This window comes from Canis lupus, chromosome 33 (genome assembly GCF_048164855.1).
Source record: "Canis lupus baileyi chromosome 33, mCanLup2.hap1, whole genome shotgun sequence".
NCBI classification, from domain to species: Eukaryota; Metazoa; Chordata; class Mammalia; order Carnivora; family Canidae; genus Canis; species Canis lupus.
In genome coordinates, this window is record NC_132870.1 from 14633405 (window position 1) to 14660862 (window position 27458).

The window sequence follows — 27458 nt, forward strand, 5'->3', positions numbered from 1 at the left end:
TGTCTCTGCCTCTCTCTCTCTCTCTGTCTATCATAAATAAATAAATAAATCTTAAAAAAAAAGAAAACAATTTTGCAATGTAAGGATATATTGTTAAATGTTAAAATTAAAGTCAGCAAAATAAAAACATTTCTTTGAATGATTTTTAATACTACTCTCTCCATTATAACAAACCTCAGTGTCATTGAGATTGACACCAATTTTTGTTTTCATCCTTCTTTCTGTTCTATGTACTGTGACAGAAATGTTTCATGTTTATGTACTTTGTTTTGTTAGAGCACTTCACAAGACCCCTGCCCAATTCCAGGGGATTAATAGCAGAATACAGTCATATTTCTTTATCTTTTAAATGTCACATAAGTTTAGGATATATTTTTGACATGTTGGAAACTGCAGTCTAGAGTACCACTGTTTTAAAATCCCATTTCTAGTTCTAAACAATAGAATCTGTTACTTCTTACTTCCAAGAAAATTTAATATGACACTTATAACATATTGGCTCAATCATTATTTAATTCAGAAGCAGGCACTCCATCCATGGGTCATTGTTCTACTGTGAGTACATTTTTGTCAGGTGACATTTTTTTTTCTTATGGTGTGTATATGTATGTGTGTGTATGAGTGTATATGAAAGAAAGAGAGAGACACAGAGAGAGAGACTGCCATCATATCTAATTTAATTTGTTTTACTACAAAAGGGAAATCCATATATTGGTTATTTCCTCCTCTCTTCTCCTTATCTCCACCTCTTCTCCACTCCCTTCTGTACTACTAATGTTCCAAAATGGTACCAACCATTGTGACATGTAATATTTGATTGCTTTCATAGTCAGAAATCATGAGGTGCTTTAATTTGCTAGGGCTGCCATAACAAAATACCACAGAATTGTTGGCTTAAACAATAAAAATTTATTTTCCCACAGGAGTGGAGTTTGGATATCCAAGATTAAGATTTAGGCAGGTTGGGATCCCTGGGTGGCGCAGCGGTTTAGTGCCTGCCTTTGGCCCGGGGCGTGATCCTGGAGACCCGGGATCAAATCCCACGTCGGGCTCCCGGTGCATGGAGCCTGCTTCTCCCTCTGCCTATGTCTCTGCCTCTCTCTCTCTCTCTCTCTCTCTCTGTGACTATCATAAGTAAATAAAAAATTAAAAAAAAAAAGATTTAGGCAGGTTTAGTTTCTTTCAAAGCCACTCTACTTGGCTTGCAGATAACCTCTTTACTCTGTGTCCTCACATGGATTTTCTTTTGTGTGTACATATTCCTGGTATCACTTTTTGTGTCAAAATTTCCTTTTATAAGGACACTAGCCAGATTTGATTACGGCCAACTCTAATCATTTCATTTTAACTAGTCACCCCCAAATCTTGAAATGTGACAGTATTGGAGATAGGGCCTTTGAAATGGTGACTAGGTTAAAACAGAATATATGAATTTGGGGGGACACAATTCAACCCATAACTGAGAGATTGCAAGCTAGTTCCCAAAATAAATTTAAGTGACCTTCTAAAAATAAAAACAAAATTATATAATAAGAGAGTTTAGCTGTTGCTGTAAGCAATCACATTCCAAACTCTAAATATGTGAGAAGCTAAAGAATTTGAGGATTCCTCAAAGTATATCATAGTAAACACATGTAGAGTCCTAAGGGGAGTGTCTTTATGTTAGCAAATGTAAATCTATAGCATAGTAAATTGTGTTATACCCCATCTGACAAAAAGGAACATATTGGCAGAAGGTGCTGATGGTTTTTTCAGAAACTAGAGAAAAGGAGCCAAAAGAATAAAAATTCAATTTTAAAATTTACAGCAGTGTCTTGTCTTGAAGTAAAGTGGAGAAGCCCTCAAACTTTCTAGTTACTAGAAAGATACATTCGCTCTTGTGGGTTTGGCTGGATTTATTAGGACTCATTAAAATCAGTTTGAAATGTTATCATTTCTTTTTATTTTAGTTTGATTCCATTTTTGTCAAGTGTAATTTATTCCAAAATTCAGCTTATCATAAGCTTTAACAATGAAAATTTTATGGAGAATCTCTCTCTCTCTCTCTCTATATATATATACTATAACTTGGAATATATGTATATATATTCCAAGTTATAGTTCCAACAAGAAAAATGTCTCCAGTTATAAGTGAGTAGACTGACTTCCTGCATTGTTTGGCAGTATAACATGAGGTCCCAAACAGTCCTGCCTAAGCAGCCAGCCCATCTCTTGGAAATCTTCACCACTGTGCTTATGACAGTATGCTTGTTTGATAAATATTATTCAGTCTCAGTCTTCCTCTTCTGTGAAAATGCTTACATAAATAAATTCAGAAATTCCCCTAGCTATTATTATTTTTCATTGAAACATCTAGTCCAATCTTAATCTTTAGTCAAATAACACTTTATATAGCATTTCTTGACAAACTGAAAAACACTGTATTAAGCTTAGTCAAACTTGTACTTCTGAACCTTGAACTGCTGCTCACTCTATTCTTAAATCTTTGCATAACTTACTTCTTTACATATGCCAGGTCAAATTTCAGCCCCTCAAAGGCTTTTGTTGATTAATTTTGCTAAACGATTGCTCATTCCCAGCCTCAGTCACCACTGCATAGAAAAATTGCTCACAATACAGTCAGTGAATATGAATATGTCTTTCCTAAACAAAATCAATCAATGAATCTATCTTGAATCCTGTGCAATATTTGAAGGATGAAAGCAACAAACAAATTTTAAATTTCATACTTATCCTTACATTCTTATGTCTTAAGTAAACATTGGCTGAAAATTATAGACAATATCTGTCTAAATACTTTTCTATTATGCACAAAATGTATGAGTTTATAAAGCCTTTTATTTGAAAACAAGTGATTCTTAGCTTCTAAGGGACTCACCTGCCAATGATTTACTTCAGTGAATCTCCCAAGGGTGGTCCCCAAAACCACAGCGTTAGAATTGTTAGAAAATTATTAGAAATGCAAATTTTGCACTCTACCAGAAGAACGGAATCAGAAATTCTGGAGTGGGGTCCCACTACGTATATTTTAACAGAAGCTTAGGTGGCTCTTTTGTGAACCACTGGTTTACTTAATCAAGTCTAAATCTATACTTATGGCTATTTAAATTAAAATAGTAGCATTGCCATTTGAATATAATTGGACTTCTTCAATGATTTTAGAACCTACTCGTACAATTGTAGAAAATCAATCTTATATCACTCTGATTTATAATTCCATTCATATGCTTGGCATCTCAAAATGATCCAAGAGCCCTATACCTAATATCTTTGCTAAAAGTCAATGTAGGCTTGGGTTCATTTCCTGATACATGGATGAAAAGCTATTTCCCATTACATTTCTTTGGTATGGGACAGGATAAAATGAATAAGAAATGACAATAGCCTAGTACTATTTATCAACCTTGCTGTCATTTCTTAAATATCATTTTCACAAATACATTAGTACTGAGCTCTGGTAGAGGACAAAGGGATGAGTTGGCAAGCTCCAAAAAGACTCTTAAATGTCGGGGAAAATATTTTGTTCCAGAATCATGACAGATTTATGATATGAATAAATGTTTGAAATTCAGATAATATATGTTACCATTCTTTTGTGGCACAAAGATAATAGAATTATAGGAGAGAAACTTCATTGTTTTATACTATGACAAAAATATGGGTCTGTTATGAAAAAGAAAATAAGTAGCATGCATTATTGAGCAACTTCTGGCTTTTATCTTCACCTGTATTGAACTCACTTGTATTCTTGCCCTACAAACAGAACTGTAATCTTGCCATACAAACAGAAAGGAAATTATTACCCAATGCTTGCCAGCAGCCTATGTTGTCAAAATATTTCTTCTCAGTAACACACTATGCTTAAAGAAAACAGTCACCGATACATATTCTAGCTTAGATGGAAATACTTGGCTCTTTAATACAGTGGATTATTTTCACCTCTTCATATTTTGACTGTATCTTTAGCTTCTAGTGAAAATGATGAAGTTAAAAATGAGAATTGCCATGATGAAAATAATTTTGGAATAAAATTGAGGACCATTGTATATAAATATAAAAATAATCATTAATAAGGGCTTCATTTAGAATATACACACACATTTTAAAATAATGAAGATTCTCAGTATTGTAGGAAACAGGATTCATGACAAAATAGAATTCAAAACAAGTTGTGTTTTGTTTTTAATTTCAGACTATGAACTCATTCTTTTAGACCACTTTGTGTATATCCCAATTCACTTAACTATGATTATTGAGAATTGCATTTTCCATTTAATCTAAAGATTTCTTTTAAAAACATTAATAGTATATGTTGAAAACTTATTTAATATGAAGAAAATATAGTTAATAATTTTTTTTACATTTGATATTTTGCATTATCAGTTGTATGGAAATTTACTTCTTACAAATTACTTCTAAATTATAGGGCATATACATGGAAAGAGGGCATGCTTTGATTCTTCTCCTGAGCAGGTAATTGACATATAGTGCTGCTGATAAGAGCATAGATGTAACATCACTTGAAATAATATCTTAGTGGAAAGTAGACTTTTTTCAAAGTATTATAATGGCCAGCAAAACTTTTGGCCTTCAAATGACTATCTATTCCAGATATTTAATTAACATCAGAGTTTAAGGATCCCTGGGTGGCGCAGTGGTTTGGCGCCTGCCTTTGGCCCAGGGCGCGATCCTGGAGACCCGGGATCGAATCCCACGTCGGGCTCCCGGTGCATGGAGCCTGCTTCTCCCTCTGCCTGTGTCTCTGCCTCTCTCTCTCTCTCTGTGTGACTATCATAAATAAATAAATAAATATACAAAAAATATTTAAAAAAAATCAGAGTTTAATACTAGAATTTAGTTATTTTTAATTGTTCAAATTAGGAAGAAAATATTAGAGAAAAAATAATTTTAAATTTGTGGTTACTATTTCACAGCCATTATAAATATTTCCACATTCAATTCTTGGACTGTTTTTCCATAATAATTGATCCTCATATAATGTTAGCTATTATAAAAATCTGATTCACTTTTCAATAACTGCTCAAATACATATAACTAAAATATAAAGCTATTGGGAAGGGATTCATGCATGAACTATATTGGTTGTTTAAAGAGATCATATTTTTAGTGGCATGGAAGCAAGTAATACAGAAAACTTATTAATTTAAAAACACAAAAGTTATATTTTCTTATAAAATAAATATGGAACATATTTATACTTGGGTATAATAATAGAAAAAGTAGCATTTGATTGTGGCAGACTAAGATGACATTAAAGTTTTAATAATATTAGGAATTGAGGTTTTCACTTTTTTCCTTTATTTTTTGGTGATTTTTATTTAAAATATCTCAAAAATTGGGAAATATGAGTCAAAAGGCAATAGGAAGAATTATAACAAGCTTACTTACAAAGCACACTAGGAACCCAAAGGAAACCAATTTGCATGATCCTTGCTAATGTTTTGTTGTGGACAAGATTCTATGTAAGGAAATGAATATGATCCAAGTGTCAAGTTATAGAACAAAAGAGAATACTAAGTTATTTAAATCTTTTTAAATAAAAATATTTTAAAAATAAGTTATAATGGAGCAAGCAGCCAAGAATGGATGTTTCACTACCAATTATTTACATTAGCCAGTGATTTGCATGATTTGATTTAGAATAATATTTCCAATAGTTTCTATCATACTAATTGTACAAGCAAAAGAAAAAAGAGCACTGTTGATCAATATACTATGTAATTCTTTTTTTTTTTAAGATTTTATTTATTTGAGAGAGAGATAGAGATGAGCACACAAGAACGTGAGGAAGAGAAGGAGCAGGGAGCTGGATGCAGGGCTCTATCCCAGGACCCTGGGATTATGACCTGAGCTTAAGGCAGATGCTTAACTCACTGAGCCACCCAGACACCACATAATATGTGATTCTAAAAATGTGCATGATTTTAATATCTTCTAAATCATGTTCATTCATATACATTAATCCACTTCAATATAATTAATTAGTTACTTTTATATTCAAGTTATGTTAACTAACTAGAATTTAAATGAAATTTTGAAAAAAAGTGCATTTCAAAATATAAAATTATTTAACATACCCAGAGATTGACATAATACAATATCCCATATTTGCTATCTTATCTAAAATTTTGTGATTTTATTTTGTAAAATTAATTTCAGGGAATGTGCTGCAACATAAAATATAAAATTAATAAAAATGCAAATGAAAGTTATGTTAAACGTATAATTTCAGTATTTTAAAATCTTACTCTAGAAAACATTTGAAAATAATAAATATGTTTTCATGTTTGCTACTTTAGTAGCTGCTTATCTCTCATAATTCTGAGAGTGTAGTTCAAAAGTTAAAAATAAAATCAAGGTATTTGGTCAGTATTTTTAGTTGATTCATTCCCATAAGCAACTATCCAAAAATTAGGAGTTAAATGGACACTTGAGTATTGTTACCTAAAATTATTTATATTTCTAGCTCTATTCTTTTCATCATGCATGACAATTATTTTTCATATGATTTTAAAAGGCCAATTCCAATTATTCATTGCTCACATAATATGAATCTTCAACAGCCAATCCAACTACTAAATGATGATATAAATTAATTAATTGATTCAACAAGTATTCTAAGCAACTGCCATGTACCAGACACTGTTTGAAGCTTGAGGATATAACAATGAAACAAAGTCTCTGAAGTCATGAGATCTATTTGTTGTGAGGTAGATAACAAAATTAAACAAATCAGCAAAAAATTTGTTAGAAAGTGGTAAATTTTAAGCATATAAAGGAAAAATGGATAGAGTGACATGAAGTAGAAGAAAGTGTTCTTCTGTAATCAGGGAGGATTTCTTTCAGATGGTAACATTTACACAGAGTCTTTGAAAAAGTGCTTGAGGCTCCCTATGACACATGGGGCAATGATGTTTAAGGCAGAAGAAACACCTTATGCTTAGCTGACCCAGCCAGAGTCAGGGCCTCCTTCTGGGGTTCTGGGGTTGGAGTTCCTGTCAATGGCATCTGTTCTCCAGACTAACTGAAGTAGCTGGAAAGCTGCTTTGAATTTATATACTTTATCCTCTATAAAATGTGGTTTGAGCCAATTTGAAGGTCCTTTTTTCTTTCTGCTTAACCATTTTTGACAGAGATTTTTCTTAGAAATTTCAAAGATTCTCCCATTATTTAGAAACTTAATTTGAAGTGATGTGAAAGAAAATGAGGTTCAAAATATTAAGTTGCTTTTAGATTCCCTTTATCTTATACATTCCTGTGTGGAATCAAGGAAGACCTGATTTTTACTTGGTTTTGTTTTCTAATGATCAAATCACTGTATTTTTCTAGGGTAAGAAGAGCTGAACATTGATCACAGTGAATTGGAGTAAACACATACCACCAACCCCACTTTGTAGGAATATAAATCTAATGTTACTGGCAACAATGTTATTGGCTAGAAGTATAATAGTAAGTTTGCTGCTGCCCCGAATCTGTGAAAAGCTCAGTAGAAAGCCAATCCATCCATTCTTTTGGATCAATGGTTTTTGAACTATTTACTGCTAAATCTTTCCCTCAAATTAAATCTTATGAAGAACTAAATTTACAAAATCAAAAATGTATAGCTTTTCTGGGAGCCACGGGTAAATTGGCAATCCTCAGTACTCCCAGGGCTTCCCTAGGACTACCTCAGGTGTCTGAGGAGAAACTTCTGCCCTATATACTGCAAACTATATAGAAGAGAAGCCAGACTATCAGAAATTGATGTATTTTGACTGTAAATTATTGGCTTCATGTAGATCTATGCTTTAAAATGATGGCATGGCCTGTACTAAAGAAAACTACATAAGAAGTAGCCCATTATTAAGTCAGTAAAGATGTTGTTGAAGATGTGTATTGATTTATGCTATGAGGATGCTCAGGAGCAATTCCTATAGGCTCTTAGGGTTTTCCTGGACAATTTTCTCAATGAGAGTTTAGAGGACAATCTTCATAGAGGTAGTGATCTGTGAACCTAGTCATTTTATGAAGGATTATTTTATAGGATCATTTCAGAGGAGAAAAATTTATAGATTTGAGAAAATGCATGGTAAGGTCAGGGAACAAGTGATTTGGTGTGTTAGTAGAATTGAACTGTAGAATAGCATTTAAGAATAATGCAAGGTATGTGAGTTCTCATTTTTCATTATATAGACATTATTTTACATGTTATATTAAAAAGTTTTGAGGAACAAACTCATAATGATAGAAAATCTCTAAAAGCACTATGAAATATTCATAAATATTGCCCATAAGGAGCCTACAAACTTGAGAGCAAGGTAAGTTTCCCAGAGAAATAAGCATAATTAAATGAAGAAACTGTAGAAAATCTGATGGATGTGAGCCCTTACATGAGTAACTTTATTCAGATTAATAGAGAATCACATTTATATATCACTTATGTCAGACACATATTCAAATATATTGCTTTATTGTGCCACCTTCAGAGTATTTAATTGATCTACTTTATCACCTAGTAAAGAATGCAGATAATGAAATGTAAAAATGAAATTAAATATTTATTTATATTATTGAAGTATGGGTAGTGGGATGTAAATTATTTTCAAGATACTTGAAACCGTAAATATTCAAGTGCCAAGTTGTGTTTATTACAAAGTAAAATTTAAAAGTATCCTTTTAAATGAAGTACTTATTAAAATGTAATCACTGCTATTTTCCAATTACAATTAAAAAGGCAATAATTACAGGATGCTTATCACTTCATCCTTCTTGGTGATTAAGAATCACCATATTGAGAACACATCATTATCATAGCAAAATTATGTAGTCTTTCTGAATTTGTTGTTAGTCTATTAGCTGCCACTTCCATCTTTGGTATGTTTTTCTGACTCATCTCTAATCCTAGTTATTATTTCTAATCATCTGTAAATCAAGTCCCCAAGTTCACAGATTTGAGTGAAGCTGTGAAAAGTTTTCCTAAAAAGGATGGAACTTCTTGATAAGGAGACTGTCAATATACTTTAAAATTTTATAATTTGATTTTATTCATAGAATTTGCTTCCTTATCCATGAACTTAGATTTTAATTTCTTTTCTCAATATCACAAATATCTATCTATATATTTTAAAGATTATTTACTCATGAGAGACACAGAAAGAAAAAAACATAAAATTAAAAAATTAAAAAAGAGAGACATAGAAAGGCAGAGACATAGGCAGAGGGAGATAAATATTTTTTAAAGGGACTGAGCTAAAGAAGTAATTCTCAGAAATGTTGAAATTTACCAAGGCAAGATAACTCACTGGGTAGTTTTTTGTGACTATTTTTCTACAATGGAGCTCTTTTCAGTGTTTCACATGCAAAGATGAAATACTAGCAGCAATAAGCAACCCAGAAAAATAGCAAAACAATATTTTGCACTAGATGTCAAGAGACAATATCCCTTTATATCTATTTCTGTTGTTAATTTTGAATATGATGCTAATGAATATCATGTAACATTCAATTAAAGTTTCCATAAATCTTTAATTTAGATATTTGGGAATTTTTGCCCAGAATTAAAATATTTTCTGTTCTATATTTTGCATATGATGACTGGCAATTACCAGTATTTGTTATAAAAGAGTAGCTAGAAATATAATCCTTAGAAATATTCACACAGTCTCTCGGGATAAATTTTCAATAGAAATCACTTATACTGGGCAGCCCAGTGGCTCAGCGGTTTAGCGCTGCTTTCAGCCCAGGGAGTGATCCTGGAGACCCGGGATCAAGTCCCACATCGGCCATGAAATGAAGCCTGCTTCTCCCTCTGCCTGTGGTTCTGCCTCTCTCTCTCTCTCTCTCTCTCTCTCTCTGTCTATCTCTGTCTCTCATGAATAAATAAATAAAATCTTTAAGAAAGAAAAAGAAATCACTTATAGCTTATGAAAAATCAGGAAATATGTCCTCACACCTAAAAAATGGTCAAAACTAAACATTCACATGACTAATATGAAGGAGATTGATTTTTTTCACATCAATGATCAATGTTTTCTTAATGTTTTCAAACTTATGAAAACTTTTTGAATTTTAAGAGAGGACCTCTCAGTCTAATCTTTATGGAGACAGATTAGAGCAAATGATATGATTTTTGTTTTCTCATAAGTGATTCCTTTTCAGAGGAAGAGATCATCATTTAAAAATATCTCCTTAATATTATACTCCTAGGCAGCATTCCACATGGATGTCTTTCTTTTTCAAGGTGATTAAGGCTCAGGTATTCAGGTATCCAAATGCCTATGCCACATTCTAGCTTGGAATTTTAGCTGATTTAATTCTTTTTGCTTTTGTTTTCTCATATTTCTTATAAAATGTGGGCAGTTGAATGAGTATATACTTGCTTCCTAGTGTATCAAAATTGTTCAATAAAGAAAATAAAAGGGGCGGCTGGGTGGCTTAGTTGTTTACGTGTCTGCCTTCAGTTCAGATCATGATCCCAGGATCCTGGGAATGAGCCCTGCACGGAGCTCCCTGCTCTGCAGGGAGCCTACTTCTCCCTCTTTCTCTTTCTGCTGCTCCTCTTGCTTGTGCTCTTTTCTCTGTCAAATAAATAAATAATCTTTTAAAAACAGAAAAGACTTTTTATCTGTTATGCCTACTTCAAATTTTATGATTAAGATTAGAAAAGTAATGAGATATGGCTTGCCAATGTCTGCTATCTACATATAACAATACTTGAATGAGCTCATGCATGGTATTGAATGAGGAAAGGAAATTTATTTTTTTAAGATTTTTTATTTATTTATTCATAGAGAGAGAGAGAGAGAGGCAGAGACACAGGCAGAGGGAGAAGCAGGCTCCATGCAGAGAGCCTGACATGGGACTCTATCCTAGGTATCCAGGATCACGCCCTGGGATGCAGGCGGCGCTAAACCGCTGAGCCACCGGGGCTGCCCGGAAAGGAAAATTATTAATTAAAAAAGGAAACACACAGATATGAAATGCAAACTATATGCCTTTTCTGTATATTGTTGATACATATACATAATCAAGTGTAGGAACTGATGAAAACCATTATTATAAGAGAATTAGCTCTTTTTTTGGTCCAGATTTTTTTTGATGTTTCTGGTTCTAATAATCTTGTTTTGTGCTCCATATCTTTACTATCCTTTCTTTGAGCTTTGACCTCATTTTATCAGGACCATTACCTACTGAAAATTATTTTTTACTTCTTGTTCAAAATGTAAACTAAAAAGAGAAATAGACTCATTACCAACTGTACCACAAAGGTTTCTTTCATTGTGCTCTGCAATTCTTTTCACTAGATTCTTTTAGTCTGGTGCCTATCTTGGTTCTGTTTTCACAGTCATGCAATGTTGCCTTCTCTAATCTAGTTCTCTGTGACCTTGTTATGTGCCTGTATTATTTTCCACAGTATTGCAGAGGAAACGATTATGTTCTCATTTTGTTGAGAGAGTAACTTCTGGAGTCAATGTTGCACATGGTGTGTGTGTGTGTGTGTGTGTGTGTGCGTGTGTGTAGTGAGGGGGGGAGGGAAAGGGAGAGAGATACTAAGTACTACATTCAAGTGTGTGTGTTTACATAACATGGAGACTGTTTAATCTTGCAATGTATTACAGGATATAAGAAATGATATATTGTATTAACTTCCTTTATTTCAACTATTTAAGCTATATAGTTGAGATAAAGGACTTTCTCAGTTATTTTCTTAAATATTTTATTTGAAGAAAATTCAATTGCCAAATCCTTAGGGAACAAATTCCTAAATTTATATAAAAGTAGATTTTAAGCATTTATGAATGTTTTTAATTTATTAATATTTTCCTTTTAAAACACATTAGAGGGCATCCTGGGTGGCTCAGCGTTTTAGCGCCGCCTTCAGCCCAGGGCGTGATCCTGGACACCCAGGACCGAGTCCCACATCGGGCTCCCTGCATGAAGCCTGCTTCTTCCTCTGCCTGTGTCTCTGCCTTTCTCTCTCTCTCTGTCTCTCATGAATAAATAAATAAAATTTAAAAAAACCCACATAATTAGATAAATTTCTTGATTAAGCCCCTAATTACTGTAAGAAATATAAAAACAATAAAAGTTTAGTTTTTTTTTTTCCGGGGGATTAAGAAATTAACTTTTTAATACCTAAACATCTCTTTACATAAGTCTCATCCTATCCATCTACCTACCTATCTATCATCTGTCAATCATCTGTTCCTCTGCTATGAAATGAATGCTGTGTCCTTCCTAATTCATGTACAAATAGTAATCAGAATGTAATAGTATTTGGAGGTGGAATCTTTGGGATATACTTAGGTCATGAGAGTGGAGCCCTTGTGAGTGGGATTAGTGCCTTATAGAGAGAGGTCAGAGAGCTAACTAGCTGTCTTTCTGGCATGTGACAATACAAGTCAGCAGTCTGCAATCCAGACGAGTGTTCTCCCTACATCCTGGCCATGCTGGCTTCCTGATCTCAGACTTTCAGCATCTAGAACTGTGCGAAATAAATTTCCATTGTTAAAAGTCACTCAATCTATATTATTCTGCTATAGCAGCCTGAGTTGGCACCATCTATCTTCTATGTATTCAATGGGAATGATGCTATAATTTTAATTAAGATTGTTTAAGTCAGGGAAGCCTGGGTGGCTCAGTGGTTTAGCGCTGACTTCCGCCCAGGGTGTGATTCTGGAGACCCAGGATCAAGTCCCACGTCAGGCTCCCTGTGTGGAACCTGCTTCTCCCTCTGCCTGGGTCTCTGCCTCTCTCTCTCCCTCTGTGTCTCTCATGAATGAATAAATAAAATCTTTTTTTAAAAAAAAGATTAAGTCAGAATAACAATTTGAAAGAATTTTCAAAACCTAATATTTGCTTCCATAGAAACACTATTAATATACTTAGAAAGATAGTAAGTCCATAAAAATAATTTAAAAATTGGGACAGCTGGGTGGCTTAGCAGTTGCGTGTCTGTCTTTGGCTCAGGGCATGATCCTGCATTAGGCTCCCTGGGAGAAGCCTACTTCTCCCTCTGTCTATCTCTCTGTGTCTCTCATGAATGAATAAATAAATAAAGTCTTAAAAATAATAATAAAATTAATGTTCACTTTAACAAGCAAAATATAATAAGCTGTCTTCAAGATGGCGTGGCAGATAATTATCTGTTCTGTAAATGTTCACAGTGGAGATATGGCCCAAGTAATGTTTTGAAACAACTTTATGCTATATTCAGGAAAGTATGAATATAATATAATGGAAATGTCTCTAGAAGAACATAAGTGAAATCATGAAAGATCTTTTATGTCATACAACCAAGTTGGACTTCATTCTTTGTTCAATGGAGAATTGTAAAAAAAAAAAAAAAAAAAAGCAAAAACAAAAACAAGAACACTGGACAATGCTGTGAGATGAATTATAATTAGTAAAGCTATTTTTGGACAATTTCAAGGCTGACTAACTGGAGCCAGGTAAGGAAAGTCAGTGGAAGGTGAAAAATACAGTATGACATTCATTAGAAAAGATAAGAACTTAAGGGAGATGGTAGGGATTTACATTTCCTGGCAGTTGGTAAGTGGCTTTTAAATTTTTCCATTTTATTTTTTGTAAGTTGTGATACAGATTGTTTTAATAATAAGTGATAAAGTTTTATTTTAGTAAAGGTTGTAAAGTCCACTGAGTCAGTTGCACCTTAGTTAATGCAACAGATTCAATCATCTGTAACTTATTAGCATATATAAAGCAATATGATGAGTCAGTGAACAAATTATCTCAATATGTCTCTTCTGATCCATTTAAAAAAATTTGTGGAGTCTTCCACTTAAATACTATTCAAGTATCAACTTTGTTATTTTGTGTTCTGAGCAGAAATATTTTCTCCCCAAACATATTGTCTGTCAATATTATATTCAGTGAGTCAAAATTTAAATGTTAAAGTAAAATGCAAAGTTTAATGGTATCTGGGTGGCTCAGTTGGTTAAGTGACCAACTCTTGATTTCAGCTCAGGCCATGATCTCAGGGTTGTGGAATCAAGCCCCACATAAGGCATTGGGCTTTGTACTTAGCATGAAGTCTGCTTGTCCCTCTCCCTCTGTTCCTCCTCTGCTCACTCTCTCTCTCTCTCAAATAAATACATACATAAATAAATAAATAAATAAATAAATAAATAAATAAATAAAATCTTTTTTAAAAAAGTAAATATGAAGTTCACCAATATTGTTCTATTCTGATTTCCTTTTTTAAACTTTTTTTTAACCAAACAATAAAAAAAAGAGTTACTGTAAGCTCAAATGAAGCTTACAATATTTTTCTTTATATCATTCCAATAAGTATTGGATAAAAATCAATTAAAAATACTAAAGACTAAAAAAAAATGCTAAAGACTTATATATGATAAAGTTTTGAATAAAAGCATGAAAATTTAATCATGGTATAGATTAGTATAGTTGATAGCAAATAAGTAAATTTGTATACAATTTTATTTTCAAACTGTGTTATTAGGTCATGTGAGAGTCATTCACAAATGATTCTCATCTCCTCCATTAGATAAACAAGAGCAGAGTTTCTGAGAAACTCCCAATATAATTAGCAGCACACGATAATTTTTTTCCTTTGGAGATAGCCCTAAATGAAATGTTTGAGACTTCGTCTTCATGGCTCAGATGTGGGAATTAAGGAAGAAATAAAATGAAATAAAGTGAACATAGAATTGCTCAGTGACCTGCTCTGCTTGGTAATTGAGGGCAAGGGCTTGATTTATTGTGTTTGCATCACAGTCTGGAAGATTAGAATGCATAAAGTTAAACAAACACATCTTGTACTTCAAGAACCTTATGGCATAAAATGCTATATTCTGTTACCAAAATATTCAGTATGCCTTTCTTTAATGTTGCACATTAAAATTACAGTTTAATTACAGTTTTCTGTGAAATGATTTCTTTTCCTGATACACCATTTACTTGTATACATTGGCCTTGTATAAACACTCCTTACAACAAATATGAAAATGAGGTTATAGTTGACATAAATATTTGTAGATATATACATTTAATTAATATACGTATTCCAAACTAAATTACACAAAAAGTTAATTTGAAGAATCAATTTTTGGCTATGAAGGTAGAAAATACCAAGTTGCAAATACTTAAGTATATCCCTTTCCTTTTTTTTTTTTAAGATTTTATTTATTTATGACACACACACACACAGTGGCAGAGACACAGGGAGAAGGAGAAGCAGGCTCCATGCAGGGAGCCCGACATGGGAATCAATCTCAGGTCTCCGGGATCAGGCCCTGGGCTGAAGGCGGCGCTAAACCACTGAGTCACCAGGGCTGCCCAGTATATCCTTTTCCATTCCTACTGTCCACACTAGTATTCTTCTTTCCTACCAGAATAAGAATTGATCTCTCATAGAAGGTCTTAGTGCCAACATATTATACTAATTAAAAACACAAGCTCTGAAGTTAAACTGTTGAGTTCAGATCCCAGATTCCCATTTAATTACAATTTGTAGTTGGTAAGTGTCTTAACTTCTTTGAGGGCTTGAGTTTCTCCTATGAGTTATGATTAAAATAAGAATACTCACCACATAAAATGCTTTTAAGAATTAAATAAAGTTTTTAGGACAATGCTTCAGTAAGATGCTAAGTCTGTGTCCTAACAATAGTAAGCCCTAGTGCACTCCTGACATTGGTTTTATAACTTCAAAAATCTTGTTAGAGCTAAAGTATCTGAATTTCTTTATAGGGAGGAGAAATAAATATCTAGGAACAGTGAAGATTGAATATAGACAAATGAAGTTTTAATAAAGTAAAAATTCCTGTATTGTAAGCATAGATCATTTCCTTTATGTTTAGCACTTCAAATAAAATAGCTACATTTGATTTTTATGATTATGAAATAATAACCAACCATGGTGATAAGACAGGCTTTGAGGGACCTGTGGGTGGCTCAGTCGTCTAGCATCTGTTTTTGGCTCAGGGTGTGACCTGGAGTCCTGGGATCAAGTCTGATATTGGGCTTCCTGTGGGGAGCCTGCTTCTCTCTATGTCCATGTCTCTGCCTCTCTCTCTCTCTCTCTCTCATGAATAAGTGAAATCTTAAAAAAAAAAAAAAAAGGTTTTGATAAGCTGTAATGAATGATTTTTTTTAAAAAGGGAAGTTCCATGTTCAGTAATTGATACTAACCATTAGGATATTTTAAAGCTAGAAATAAAGAACATGTGCATTAAAATTAAATGAGGATAGGATAGATTTTCCTCAGTTTGCCTTTGTTAAAAAAAGATACAGAATTCATTATTATGCCAGCCTTTAAAAAGTTTTCAATGAAAGGACTAGTCAGACTAAACGGACTGACATTTAATATTTTATAATATATTAGTTATGGAAAAAAACATGAATTTTTCTTTAACATCTAGAAGTACCTTTTCCTCACAATCACCCCCAACAATACATGAAAGAGGTAATTTAAGTATCCAGCATTACAGTTTATAGTATGGATTACTGCGATTAACTATGCATCTCCAAGCAACAAATAGCTATTATGCAAAACAATTGTGAACAGATGACACATTAAGAAGCACAGCTCTGCCATGCGTAAATTCCTTGATACTGAGAAATATAGCAGGTGAGATGGAATATACAAATGGAAAATCAACCCAAGGTCAGAGTGAGAAAAACAAAATGGCATTCCTTTTTGGTTTCAAAAAGAGAAATCCATTTCTACTGCATGGTAAAGTTAAAGTAAAAGTTAAAGAAGATCCAAAAAAAAAAAATTCAATTCCTTCTTGCTGCGTTAGTTAGAAAATAATTCAGTGACTTTTTGCAGCTACAGAGTAAAGGGAGAATTATTTACACTGTATATTATCCCCCCAGGATAACTGCACTTTTCTTTCCTAGCATTTTTCCCCTTATATTTACTCTAATGAGATAAAGTGATATGTAGGTGGTAGGACATTACTCTAAAGTTTTCCATAAACTTGTTCTATTTATGCTTTTATCACTGTTGGGTGACCTTGAGAAAGTGTGGTTTTCTACACGTCTCTTTCTCCAATTTAAATAAGTATAGGGCAGCCTGGGTGGCTCAACGGTTTAGTGCTGCCTTCAGTCCAGGGCATGATCCTAGAGACTTGGGATTGAGTCCCACATCGGGCTCCTGGCATGGAGCCTGCTTCTCCCTCTGCCTGTGTCTCTGCCTCTCTCTCTCTCTCTCTCTGTGTCTCTCATGAGTAAATAAATAAAATCTAAATAAATAAATAAATAAGTAGAATAATAATTGATAACTATAATTATGTACTTTATTTTTCTGGAGGGATTAAAAGATTATTGATTAGTAGCTTTATTTAGGTAAATAAATTTTATAGTCATGTTTTTCTCATCTTTCTCTTTTGTGGTCATCTCAGGTATAGAGGGATCATCTAATGATATTTCTGTTTATGGAACACTATCTTCATAACCCACCCTTTTCTTAAATATTTTTTCCTAATCCCCACTTCTTCTTTTACGCACTTTTCTAATGAGTGTGATATGTGCACTTTGAAGATCATGTTTCATATTAAAAATATGGACTTGTGAATGCTTAATTCAAACTGTTTCTTTTTTCACTCAATCCTATGTTTAAAGTATCTATGGATATCAATTTAATGTTTCTAAATACTACCTAGAATTCCATCATATATATCCAACCACAATTTATTATGTTAATGATGACTCTGTCTACCTTAGATCACTTACATTTTGTTGTTGCTGCAAATGATGCTAAGATAAAGCCTCCTACTTTATTTTTTTTTTTAAGATTTTATTTATTTATTCATGAGAGACACAGAGAGAGAGGCAAAGACATAGGCAGAGGGAGAAGCAGGCTCCCCGCAGGGAGCCCAATGTGGGACTCAATCACTGCACCTGGGGATGACCCCTTGAGCCAAAGGCAGATGCTCAACCACTGAACCACCCAGATGTCCCAAAGCATCCTACTTTAGGTACTTTTCTGTACCAGTGCAGAAATTTCTCTAAGGCTTAAAATCATGGCTGGATTGGCTGGTTCAAAGGAAATGCTTACTCTAATTTATTTTAATCTAATTTAATTTATATAATGTTCTAAATTTTCATCAAAGGAGTAGATGCTTATATCCATAATTTAAAAAGAAATTGTTTATTTATTTATTTGAGAGGAAGGGAGAGAGTGGGGGAAGTAGTATGGGAAGAGGGACAAGCAGATTTCATATTGAGCTTGGGGCCTGACGCTGGGCTCTGTCTTAAGACCCAGACATCATAACCTGATCCGAAATCAAGAGTTGGATATTTAATTAAATGAGCCACCCAGGTGTCCCTCCACAAATTTTGATAGTTTTACATATTTTTGCTATTGTTTGGTTTTCAGCATTGTGTAGTGACTCTATATATTTTTAAGAATTCAGCTATATGGATTATTTTTAGTTACTAGACTATTTTTTAGTGTTTTTGGCTCAGAGCAGAACTCAGAGGAAAGTAGAGACTTGCTATATACCACCTATTCCTACATACATTCACAGGCTCCCCATTATCAATATCTCATTTCAGAGTGGTATATTATTACAATCTACGAACCTACATTGATAATGTCATTATTACCCCAAGTCCATAGTTTACAGTAGTGTTCACTCTTGGTGTAAATTCTATGGGCCTTGATAAATATATAACAATATATACCCACCATTTCAGTAACATAGAGAATAAGTTTTTTTTCCAGAATTTTTCTAGAATTTTTTCTAGAATTTTACTGACTTAAAAATTCACTGAGTTCTGCTTATTTACCCCTCCCTCCTTCCTTGTTTCCTAGCAACTGATCTCTATTGTCTCCACAATTTTGCTTTTTCCAAAGGTCATGTAATTGGATTCATATATATGTATCCCTTTCAAATTGGCTTCTTCCGGGGATCTCTGGGTGGCTCAGTGGTTTAGCCCTTGCCTTGGGCCCAGGGCGTGATCCTGGAGTCCTGGGATAGAGTCCCACATCAGGCTCCCTACATGGAGCCTGCTTCTCCCTCTACCTGTGTCTCTTTCTCTCATGAATAAGTAATCTTATTATCAATTTATAACTTATTATTTTGTAGGTAATCTATTTTTCCCTTCTAGGAGATTTTACAGTTACCTTTGTCTTCTATTATAGCAAGTATATAATTGTGTGCTTATATTGTCTCCTTAAATGCTCTGTTCGTATTTTATAGGCTTCTAAAATTGGATCTTTCCTAAATTTGGGAAAAATATAATTTTTCCCTTGTATTTTCCTTTCATTTATTTATTTAAAGAAAATCCCCCAGGCTCCTTTTATACAAATATGTTGACATTTTTTCCTGTATTTCTATATTTTTTAACTTTCATTTTCTATCATCAACCTTTTTATTCCATCTTCATTTCTCCAGGGAGAAGAATGTCTTTTATTTAAAAAAAAATTGTTTGCTGTTATAATAATTACTATAGAGCATACTGATTTCATACTAAAGTAAATATAGCTTTAAAAATTACATTAGGGGCACCTGGGTGGCTAAACTGGCTAAGCATAGGCCTTGACTTCAGATCATGATGCTGTGATCCTCAGGTTGAACCCTGTGTTGGGCTCCCTGCTTAAGTGAGGAGTTTGCTTTTCCCTCTTCTCTGCCTGCCCCCCTTTGCTCATGCTCTCTCTCTCTCTCTCTCTCTCAAATAAACAAAAACTCTTTAAAAAATTAAATCAAACATTCTCTAGGTATGTAATTATAATATCAATATCAACAATAATAATGTTTATTGAGTGTTTTCTATGTGCCAGTTCCTTTAACCCTCTTGATTTAATAACAATCCTATGAAGTAGCTATTATTAATAGTTCCTTTTAGAAATGATGAAGCTGAACCGCCAAAAATACCTCTTGTAAATAAAGCAGGTCTCATACTTGATAATTATTCCTCATTAAGAGACCTTATGTTATTATTTCCCTCATAAATCTAATGTGAATCTATTTCATTATTGTTAAGGAATTCTTGTTTCATTTTTCTTTTTCTCTTTGTTTTGCTTGCTTCTTCCAGTGTGATGTAGTAAAATGTATATAGAAAACTACCTGATCTTATTCTTCAGTGAATATCAAGTGCTATAAATAGTGGCTGACGTATAGTAGTTTAATAAATATTTGAGAAATCAATGAATTGGCTGAATATAGTCTTAACTTATATTTGAATTGTAGATAGTCATCAATGGCCATCCATGCTTTTAAAATAATAATGAGCCATAATTATGGTATGGATTTCTCAAATAGATATCTATGCATAACCTGCAATATTTTGAATCAATATGCCATTGAATTCCAAAACAAATTTTGCCTCAAAACCATTGTTTATGAGAAGTCTGTATAAGACTTGCATATTCTTAATGCTGTATATGTTGTAGACAGGGAATTTAATAAAATATTAGAAATAAAAGTAATTATTATATAAATACAGCATGTGAAAAATATTTGTGAGGAAAATACTTTTAATGTATTTGAGGCATGGTAAAGCACTGACCTCTGAATATGTGTTTCTGTCTATCTTTTGAGAAATGACTTATTCTGATTTAACAAAGATTAAAAACAGGAGTATCTATACTTTCATGAGGCTAGAATACAAAGGCTCCAGAGCACAAAATATTTCATTAAAACATTAGAATCCACTAATGATGAAAACAATGAGAATGTTTTCTTTGAACAATTTAAGAGTCTTAGGTCAAGAAAGGTTATATATAGATTTACTGAGTTTATGAAAGCAATTTTACAACTGCTACAGTTACACAAAGCTCTGATTAAGTAAGCTTTTCACAGAAGTAGACACACGAATGGCTAATAAACACATACAAGATGCTAAACATCATTAGTCATTAGGGAAGCACAAATAAAAAAACACAAAGAGATACCAAAGAAATGACTGTACTGAAACAATACAGTGTCAAGTGTTGCTGAGAATGTGGACAAACTGGAATACTTTGCTGGTGGGAAGGTAACGTAGCTCAACAATTTTGAAAAGCATTTTGACAGTTTCTTGAAAAGTTAAATATAACCTTAGACATCTCATCAGTTTCATTCCTATTAGTCTATTCCATAGAAATAAAATACATCTGCACAAATACACTTGAATGTTCATGGCAACATTACTCACAATACCCAAAAAACACACAATCCAAATGGGCTTTAATTGGTGAATAGATAAAATCTGGTGTATCTATTTAACAGAATACTGTTTAGTACAAAAAAGGAACAAACCACTGATACATGCTGTAACAGCAATGTATCTCAGAGGTTTCATGCTAAGTGAAAGGAAACCAATGTAGAAGACTATTTATTGTATGGTTTGATTGATTGATTGATTGATTGATTGATTGTATATTTTTTCATTGGAGTTCGATTTGCCAACATATAACATAACACCCAGTGCATCCCATCAAGAGCCCCCCTCAGTGCCCGTCACCCAGTCACCCCAACCACCCGCCCACTTCCCTTTCCACCACCATTTGTTCATTTCTCAGACTTAGGTGTCTCTCATGTTCTGTCACCTTCACTTATACTATGCACTCATTTCCTCTCCTTTCCCCTTTATTTCCTTTCACAATTTTTTATATTCCCCAAATGAATGAGACCATATAATGTTTGTCCTTCTCCGATTGATTTACTTCACTCAGCATAATACCCTCCAGTTCCAACTACATTGAAGCAAATGGTGGGTTTTGTCATTTCTAATGGCTGAGTAATATTCCGTTGTATATATAGACCACATTTTTTTTTAAGATTTTATTTATTTATTCATGAGAGACACAGAGAGAGAGGCAGAGACATAGGCAGAGGGAGAAGCAGGCTCCATGCAGGGAGCCTGACTGGGGACTCGCTCCTGGGACTCTAGGATCATGGCCTGGGCCAAAGGCAGGCACCAAACTGCTGAGCCACCCAGGCACCCCAATATAGACCACATCTTTATCCATTCATCTTTTGATGGACACCGAGGCTCCTTACACAGTTTGGCTATTGTAGACATTGATGTTATGAACATTGGGGTGCAGGTGTCCTGCCGTTTCATTGCATCTGTATCTTTAGGGTAAATCCCCAGTAGTGCAATTGCTGGGTCATAGAGGGTAGCTCCATTTTTAACTCTTTGAGGAACCTCCACACAGTTTTCCAGAGTGCCTGTACCAGTTCACATTCCCACCAACAGTACAAGAGGGTTCCCCTTTCTCCACATCCTCTCCAACATTTGTTGTTTCCTGTCTTGTTAATTTTCACCATTCTCACTGGTGTGAGATGGTATATCATTGTGGTTGTGATTTGTATTTCCCTGATGGTAAGTGATGTGGAGCATTTTCTTATGTGCTTGTTGGCCATGTGTATGTCTTCTTCTGTGAAATTTCTGTTCAGGTATTTTGCCCATTTCATGATTGGATTGTTTGTTTCTTTGCTGTTGAGTTTAATAAGTTCTTTATAGATCTTCGATACTAGCCCTTTTTCTGATCGGTCATTTGCAAATATCTTCTCCCATTCTCTAGGTTGTCTTTTAGTTTTGTTGATTATTTCCTTTGCTGTGCAGAAGCTTTTTATATTTATGAGGTCCCAATAGTTAATTTTTGCTTTTGTTTCCTTTGCCTTCACAGATGTATCTTGCAAGAAGTTGCTGTGGCCAAGTTCAAAAAGGGTGCTGCCTGTTTTCTCCTATAGGATTTTGATGGATTCTTGTCTCACATTTAGATCGTTCATCCATTTTGAGTTTGTCTTTGTCTATGGTGCAAGAGAATGGTCTAGTTTCATTCTTCTGCATGTGGCTGTCCAATTTTGCTAACACCATTTATTGAAGAGACAGTCCTTTTTCCCGTGGATAGTCTTTCCTGTTTTGTTGAATATTAGTTGACCATAGAGTTGAGGGCCCATTTCTGGATTCTCTATTTGTTTCCACTGATCTATGTGTCTGTGTTTGTGCCAGTACCAAGGTGTCTTGATGATCACAACTTTGTAGTACAACGTGAAATCTGGCATTGTGATGCCCCTGGTCTAGTTTTTTTTTTTTTTTTTCAATATTCCCGTGGCTATTCAGGGTCTTTTCTGATTCCACACAAATCTTAAGATTTGTTCCAACTCTCTGAAGAAATTCCATGGTATTTTCATAGGGATTGTCTGAACATGTAAATTGCCCTGGGTAGCCTAGACATTTTTTCAATATTAATTCTTTCAATCCATGAGGATGGAATATTTTTCCATCTCTTTATGTCTTCCTCAATTTCTTTCAGAAGTGTTCTGTAGTTTTAGTATATAGATCCTTTACCTCTTTGGTGAGGTTTATTCATAGGTATCTTATGCTTTTGGGTGCAATTGTAAATGGGATCGACTCCTTAAATTCACTTTCTTCAGTCTCAGTGTTAGTGTATAGAAATGCCACTGATTTCTGGGCATTTATTTCGTATCCTGCCACATTAACAAATTGCTGTATGAGTTCTAGCAATCCTGAGGTGGAGTCTTTTGGATTTTCTACATGGAGTATCATATCATCTGCAAAGAGTGAGAGTTTGACTTCTTCTTTGCCAATTTGAATGCCTTTTATTTCTTTTGTTGCCTGATTGCTGAGGCTACAACTTCTAATACTATGTGAATAGCAGTGGAGATTGTGGACAGCCCTGTCATGTTCCTGACCTTAAGGGAAAGGCTCCCAGTGTTTCCCCATTGAGAATGATATTTGCTGTGGGCTTTTCATATTTGGCTTTTAAGATACTGAGGAATGTTCCGTCTACCCCTACACTCTGAAGAGTTTTAATCAGGAATGGATGCTGTATTTTGTCAAATACTTTCTTTGCATCTATTGAGAGGATCATATGGTTCTTGTTTTTTCTCTTGTTGATTGTTTTACGAGTGTTGAACCAGCCTTGTGTCCCGGGGATAAATCCTACTTGGTCATGGTGAATAATCTTCTTAATGTACTGTTGGATCCTATTGGCTGGTATCTTGTTGATAATTTTTTCATCTGTGTTCATCAGGGAGATGGGTCTATAATTCTCCTTTTTGGTGGGGTCTTTGTCTGGTTTTGGAATTAAGGTGACACTGGCCTCATAATGAGTTTGGAAGTATTCGATCCCTTTCTATTCTTCGAAACAGCTTTAGTAGAATAGGTATTATTTCTTCTTTAGACGTTTGATAGAATTCCCCTGGGAAGCCATCTGGCCTTGGACTTTTGTGTCTTGGGAGGTTTTAGATGACTGATTCAATTTCCTCCCAGTTGTTGACCTGTTCAGGTTTTCTATTTCTTTCTGTTCCAGTTTTGATAATTTGTGCTTTTTCAGAAATGCATCCATTTCTTCTAGATTGCCTAATTTATTGGCATGTAGCTTCTCATAATATGTTTTTAAAATCGTTTGTATTTCCTTGGTATTTGTTGTGATCTCTCCTTTTTCATTCATGATTTTATTAATTTGAGTCTCTTCTGATTTCTTTTTAATAAGTCTGGCTAATGATTTATCTATCTTATTAATTCTTTCAAAGAACCAACTCCTGGTTTTGTTGATCTGTTCTACAGTTCTTCTGGTCTATATTTCATTGAGTTCTGCTTGAATCTTTAGTAAGTCTCTTCTTCTGCTTGGTGTAGGTTTTATTTGCTATTCTTTCTCCAGTTCTTTTAGGTGCGAGGTTAGCTTCTGTTTTTGAGTTTTTTTCCAATTTTTTTGACGGATGCTTGTATTGCGATGTATTTCTCTCTCATGATTGCTTTTGCTGTATGTTAAAGATTTTGAATGGTTGTATCTTCATTCTCATTAGTTTCCATGAATCTTTTTAGTTCTTCTCTAATTTCTTGGTTGACCCTTTCATCTTTTAGCAGGATGCTCTTTAACCTCCATGTGTTTGCGTTTCTTCTAAATTTCTTCTTGTGATGGAGCTTGTTTCAAAGGTTATGGTCTAACAATACGCAGGGGACAATCCCAATCTTTTGGTATTGGTTGAGACCTGATTTGTGATCCAGTATGTGGTCTATTCTGGAGAAAGTTCCATGTGCACTTGAGAAGAATGTGTATTCAATTGCGTTTGGATGGAAAGTTCTGTATATATCTGTGAAATCCATCTGGTCCAGTGTATCATTAAAGCTCTGTTTCTTTGGACATGTTGTGCTTAGAACATCTGTCATTTGCAGAAAACACCGTGTTGAACTCTCCCAGGATTAGTGTATTATTATCTAAGTATATCTTTACTTTGGTTATTAATTGATTGATATACTTGGCAGCTCCCACATTAGGGGCATAAATATTCATTATTGTTAGGTTCTCTTGTTGGATAGATCCTTTAAGGATGATATAGTGTCCCTCTTCATCTCTTACTACCGTCTTTGGGATAAACTTTAATTTATCTGATATGAGGATTGCTATCCCAGCTTTCTTTTGAGGACCATTTGAATGGTAAATAGTTCCTCAACCTTTCATTTTAAGACTGTAGGTGTCCTTACATCTAAAATGAGTCTCTTGTAGACAGCATATAAATGGGTCTTGCTTTTTTATCCAGTCTGAAACCCTGTGTCTTTTGAATGGATCATTAAGCCCATTCATATTCTTAGTTAGTATTGAAAAATATGAATTTAATGTCATCATAATACCTATTCAGTCCCATTTGTGGATTAATTCTTTGGGCTTCCTCTTTCTTTTCCTGAGTCCCCCTTAATATTCTTGCAGAGCTGGTTTGGTGGTCATATATTCTTTCAGTTTCTGCCTATCTTGGAAGATCTTTATCTCTCCTTCTATTCTGAATGAGAGCCTTGCTGGATAAAGTATTCTTGGCTGCATGTTCTTTTAATTTAGAACCCTGAATATATCCTGCCAGCCCTTTCTGGCCTGCCAGGTCTCTGTGGAGAAGCCTACTGTGAATCTAATACTTATCCCCATATAAGTTAGGGATCTCTTGTCTCTTGCTGTTTTAAGGATTTTCTTTTTATCTTTGGAATTTGCAAGTTCCACTATTAAATGTCAAGGTGTTGAAAGTTTTTTATTGATTTTGTTTTATTTTTTAAAGATTTTATTTATTTTCATGAGAGACACGGCGGTGGGGTGGGCCAGGGGGAGAAGCAGGCTCCATGCAGGGAGCCCGACATGGGACTCAATCCCAGAACTCCAGGGTCACACCCTGGTCTGAAGGCAGGCGCCAAACCGCTGAGCCACCCAGGGATCCCCTGTTTTTATTGATTTTAGGGGGACCTCTCTATCTCCTGGATCTGAATGCCTGTTTCTCTCCCCAAATTAGGGAAGTTCTCAGCTATGATTTGCTCCAAAATGCTTTCTGGTCCTCTGTCCCTCTCGGTGCCTTCTGGAACCCCTATTAAATGTAGATTTTTCCCTCTGAGGCTGTCATTTATTTTCCTTAACCTTTCCTCATGGTCTTTTAATTGTTTTTCTCTTTTTTCCTCAGTTCCTTCCTTGCCATGAACTTGTCTTCTATGTCACTCACTCTTTCTTCTACCTCATTAACCCTCTACGTTAGGACCTCCAGTTTGGATTGCATCTCATTTAATTGATTTTTAATTTCTGCCTGATTAGATCTAAATTCTGCAGTCATGAAGTCTCTTGAATCCTTTATGCTTTTATCCAGAGCCACCAGTAGTTTTATAATTGTGCTTCTGAATTGGCTCTCTGACATCAAATTGTAATCCAAATTCTGCAACTCTATGGCAGAGATTACTGTTTCTGATTCTTTCTTATGTGGCAAGTTCTTCTTTCTAGTCATTTTCTTCAGTGTAGAGTGGCTAAAAATGAGTTGTACTTGTTAGAAGTGTAAATTTTTGTCTCGGTAGCATTCCGAGCTGTTCTCTCTTTAAATCTCAGGTCAAATTCATAGATTTTCATAGATTTTCAAGATGATTTGAAAGTCATCTAGGTAATTTGGTGGGGACAGATAGCTTAGGGACCCTACTTCTCCGCCATCTTGCCCTGCTCCCATATGGATTCATTTATATAAAATGTCCCTAAAAGATAAATTTATAAAGACAAAAAGCAAATCAGTTGTTGCTTGGGACTAAGGGTAGTCTGGGGATTGCCTGGAGACAGGTCTAAGGGAGCTTTTTTGAGGGATGGAAAATTCTAAAACTGGTCATCATGATGCTGCAAAAATACCTGAATTTCTTACAATAATTTAATGTACTTTTAAAGGGTGAATTTTATGACATTTGATTTGTACTTCAATAAAGCTGTTAAAAATAATGACTGCATTAAAAGCAAAGTAGAATCACTGGGTTGGGGAGTTTTTCATAATTATACTGAAAAAATTAAGTAAAATTACATACAATTTTTCTAAGGCTTTAATAACAATATCAATAGCAATAATAATGATAAACCTTTATTTTTTCATATGTCAAGTTATTAATTCATTTAATTTCCCAAACTTAAGAAGTATCTCTCATTAATATCCTCATGTTAGTGATGATAAAATCAAAACCAAAGAGGTTAATTTACTCAGAAATCATACAGCTGTTAAACAAGGATATTTTTC

At 34.2% G+C, this 27458-nt stretch overlaps 1 protein-coding gene across 3 annotated transcripts in view; it reads left to right on the top strand.

The window, feature by feature from the left end:
• The window catches only part of CCSER1 (coiled-coil serine rich protein 1), a 1367203-nt gene that overhangs the window by 1242351 nt on the left and 97394 nt on the right, over positions 1 to 27458 (top strand). The window lies entirely within an intron of this gene.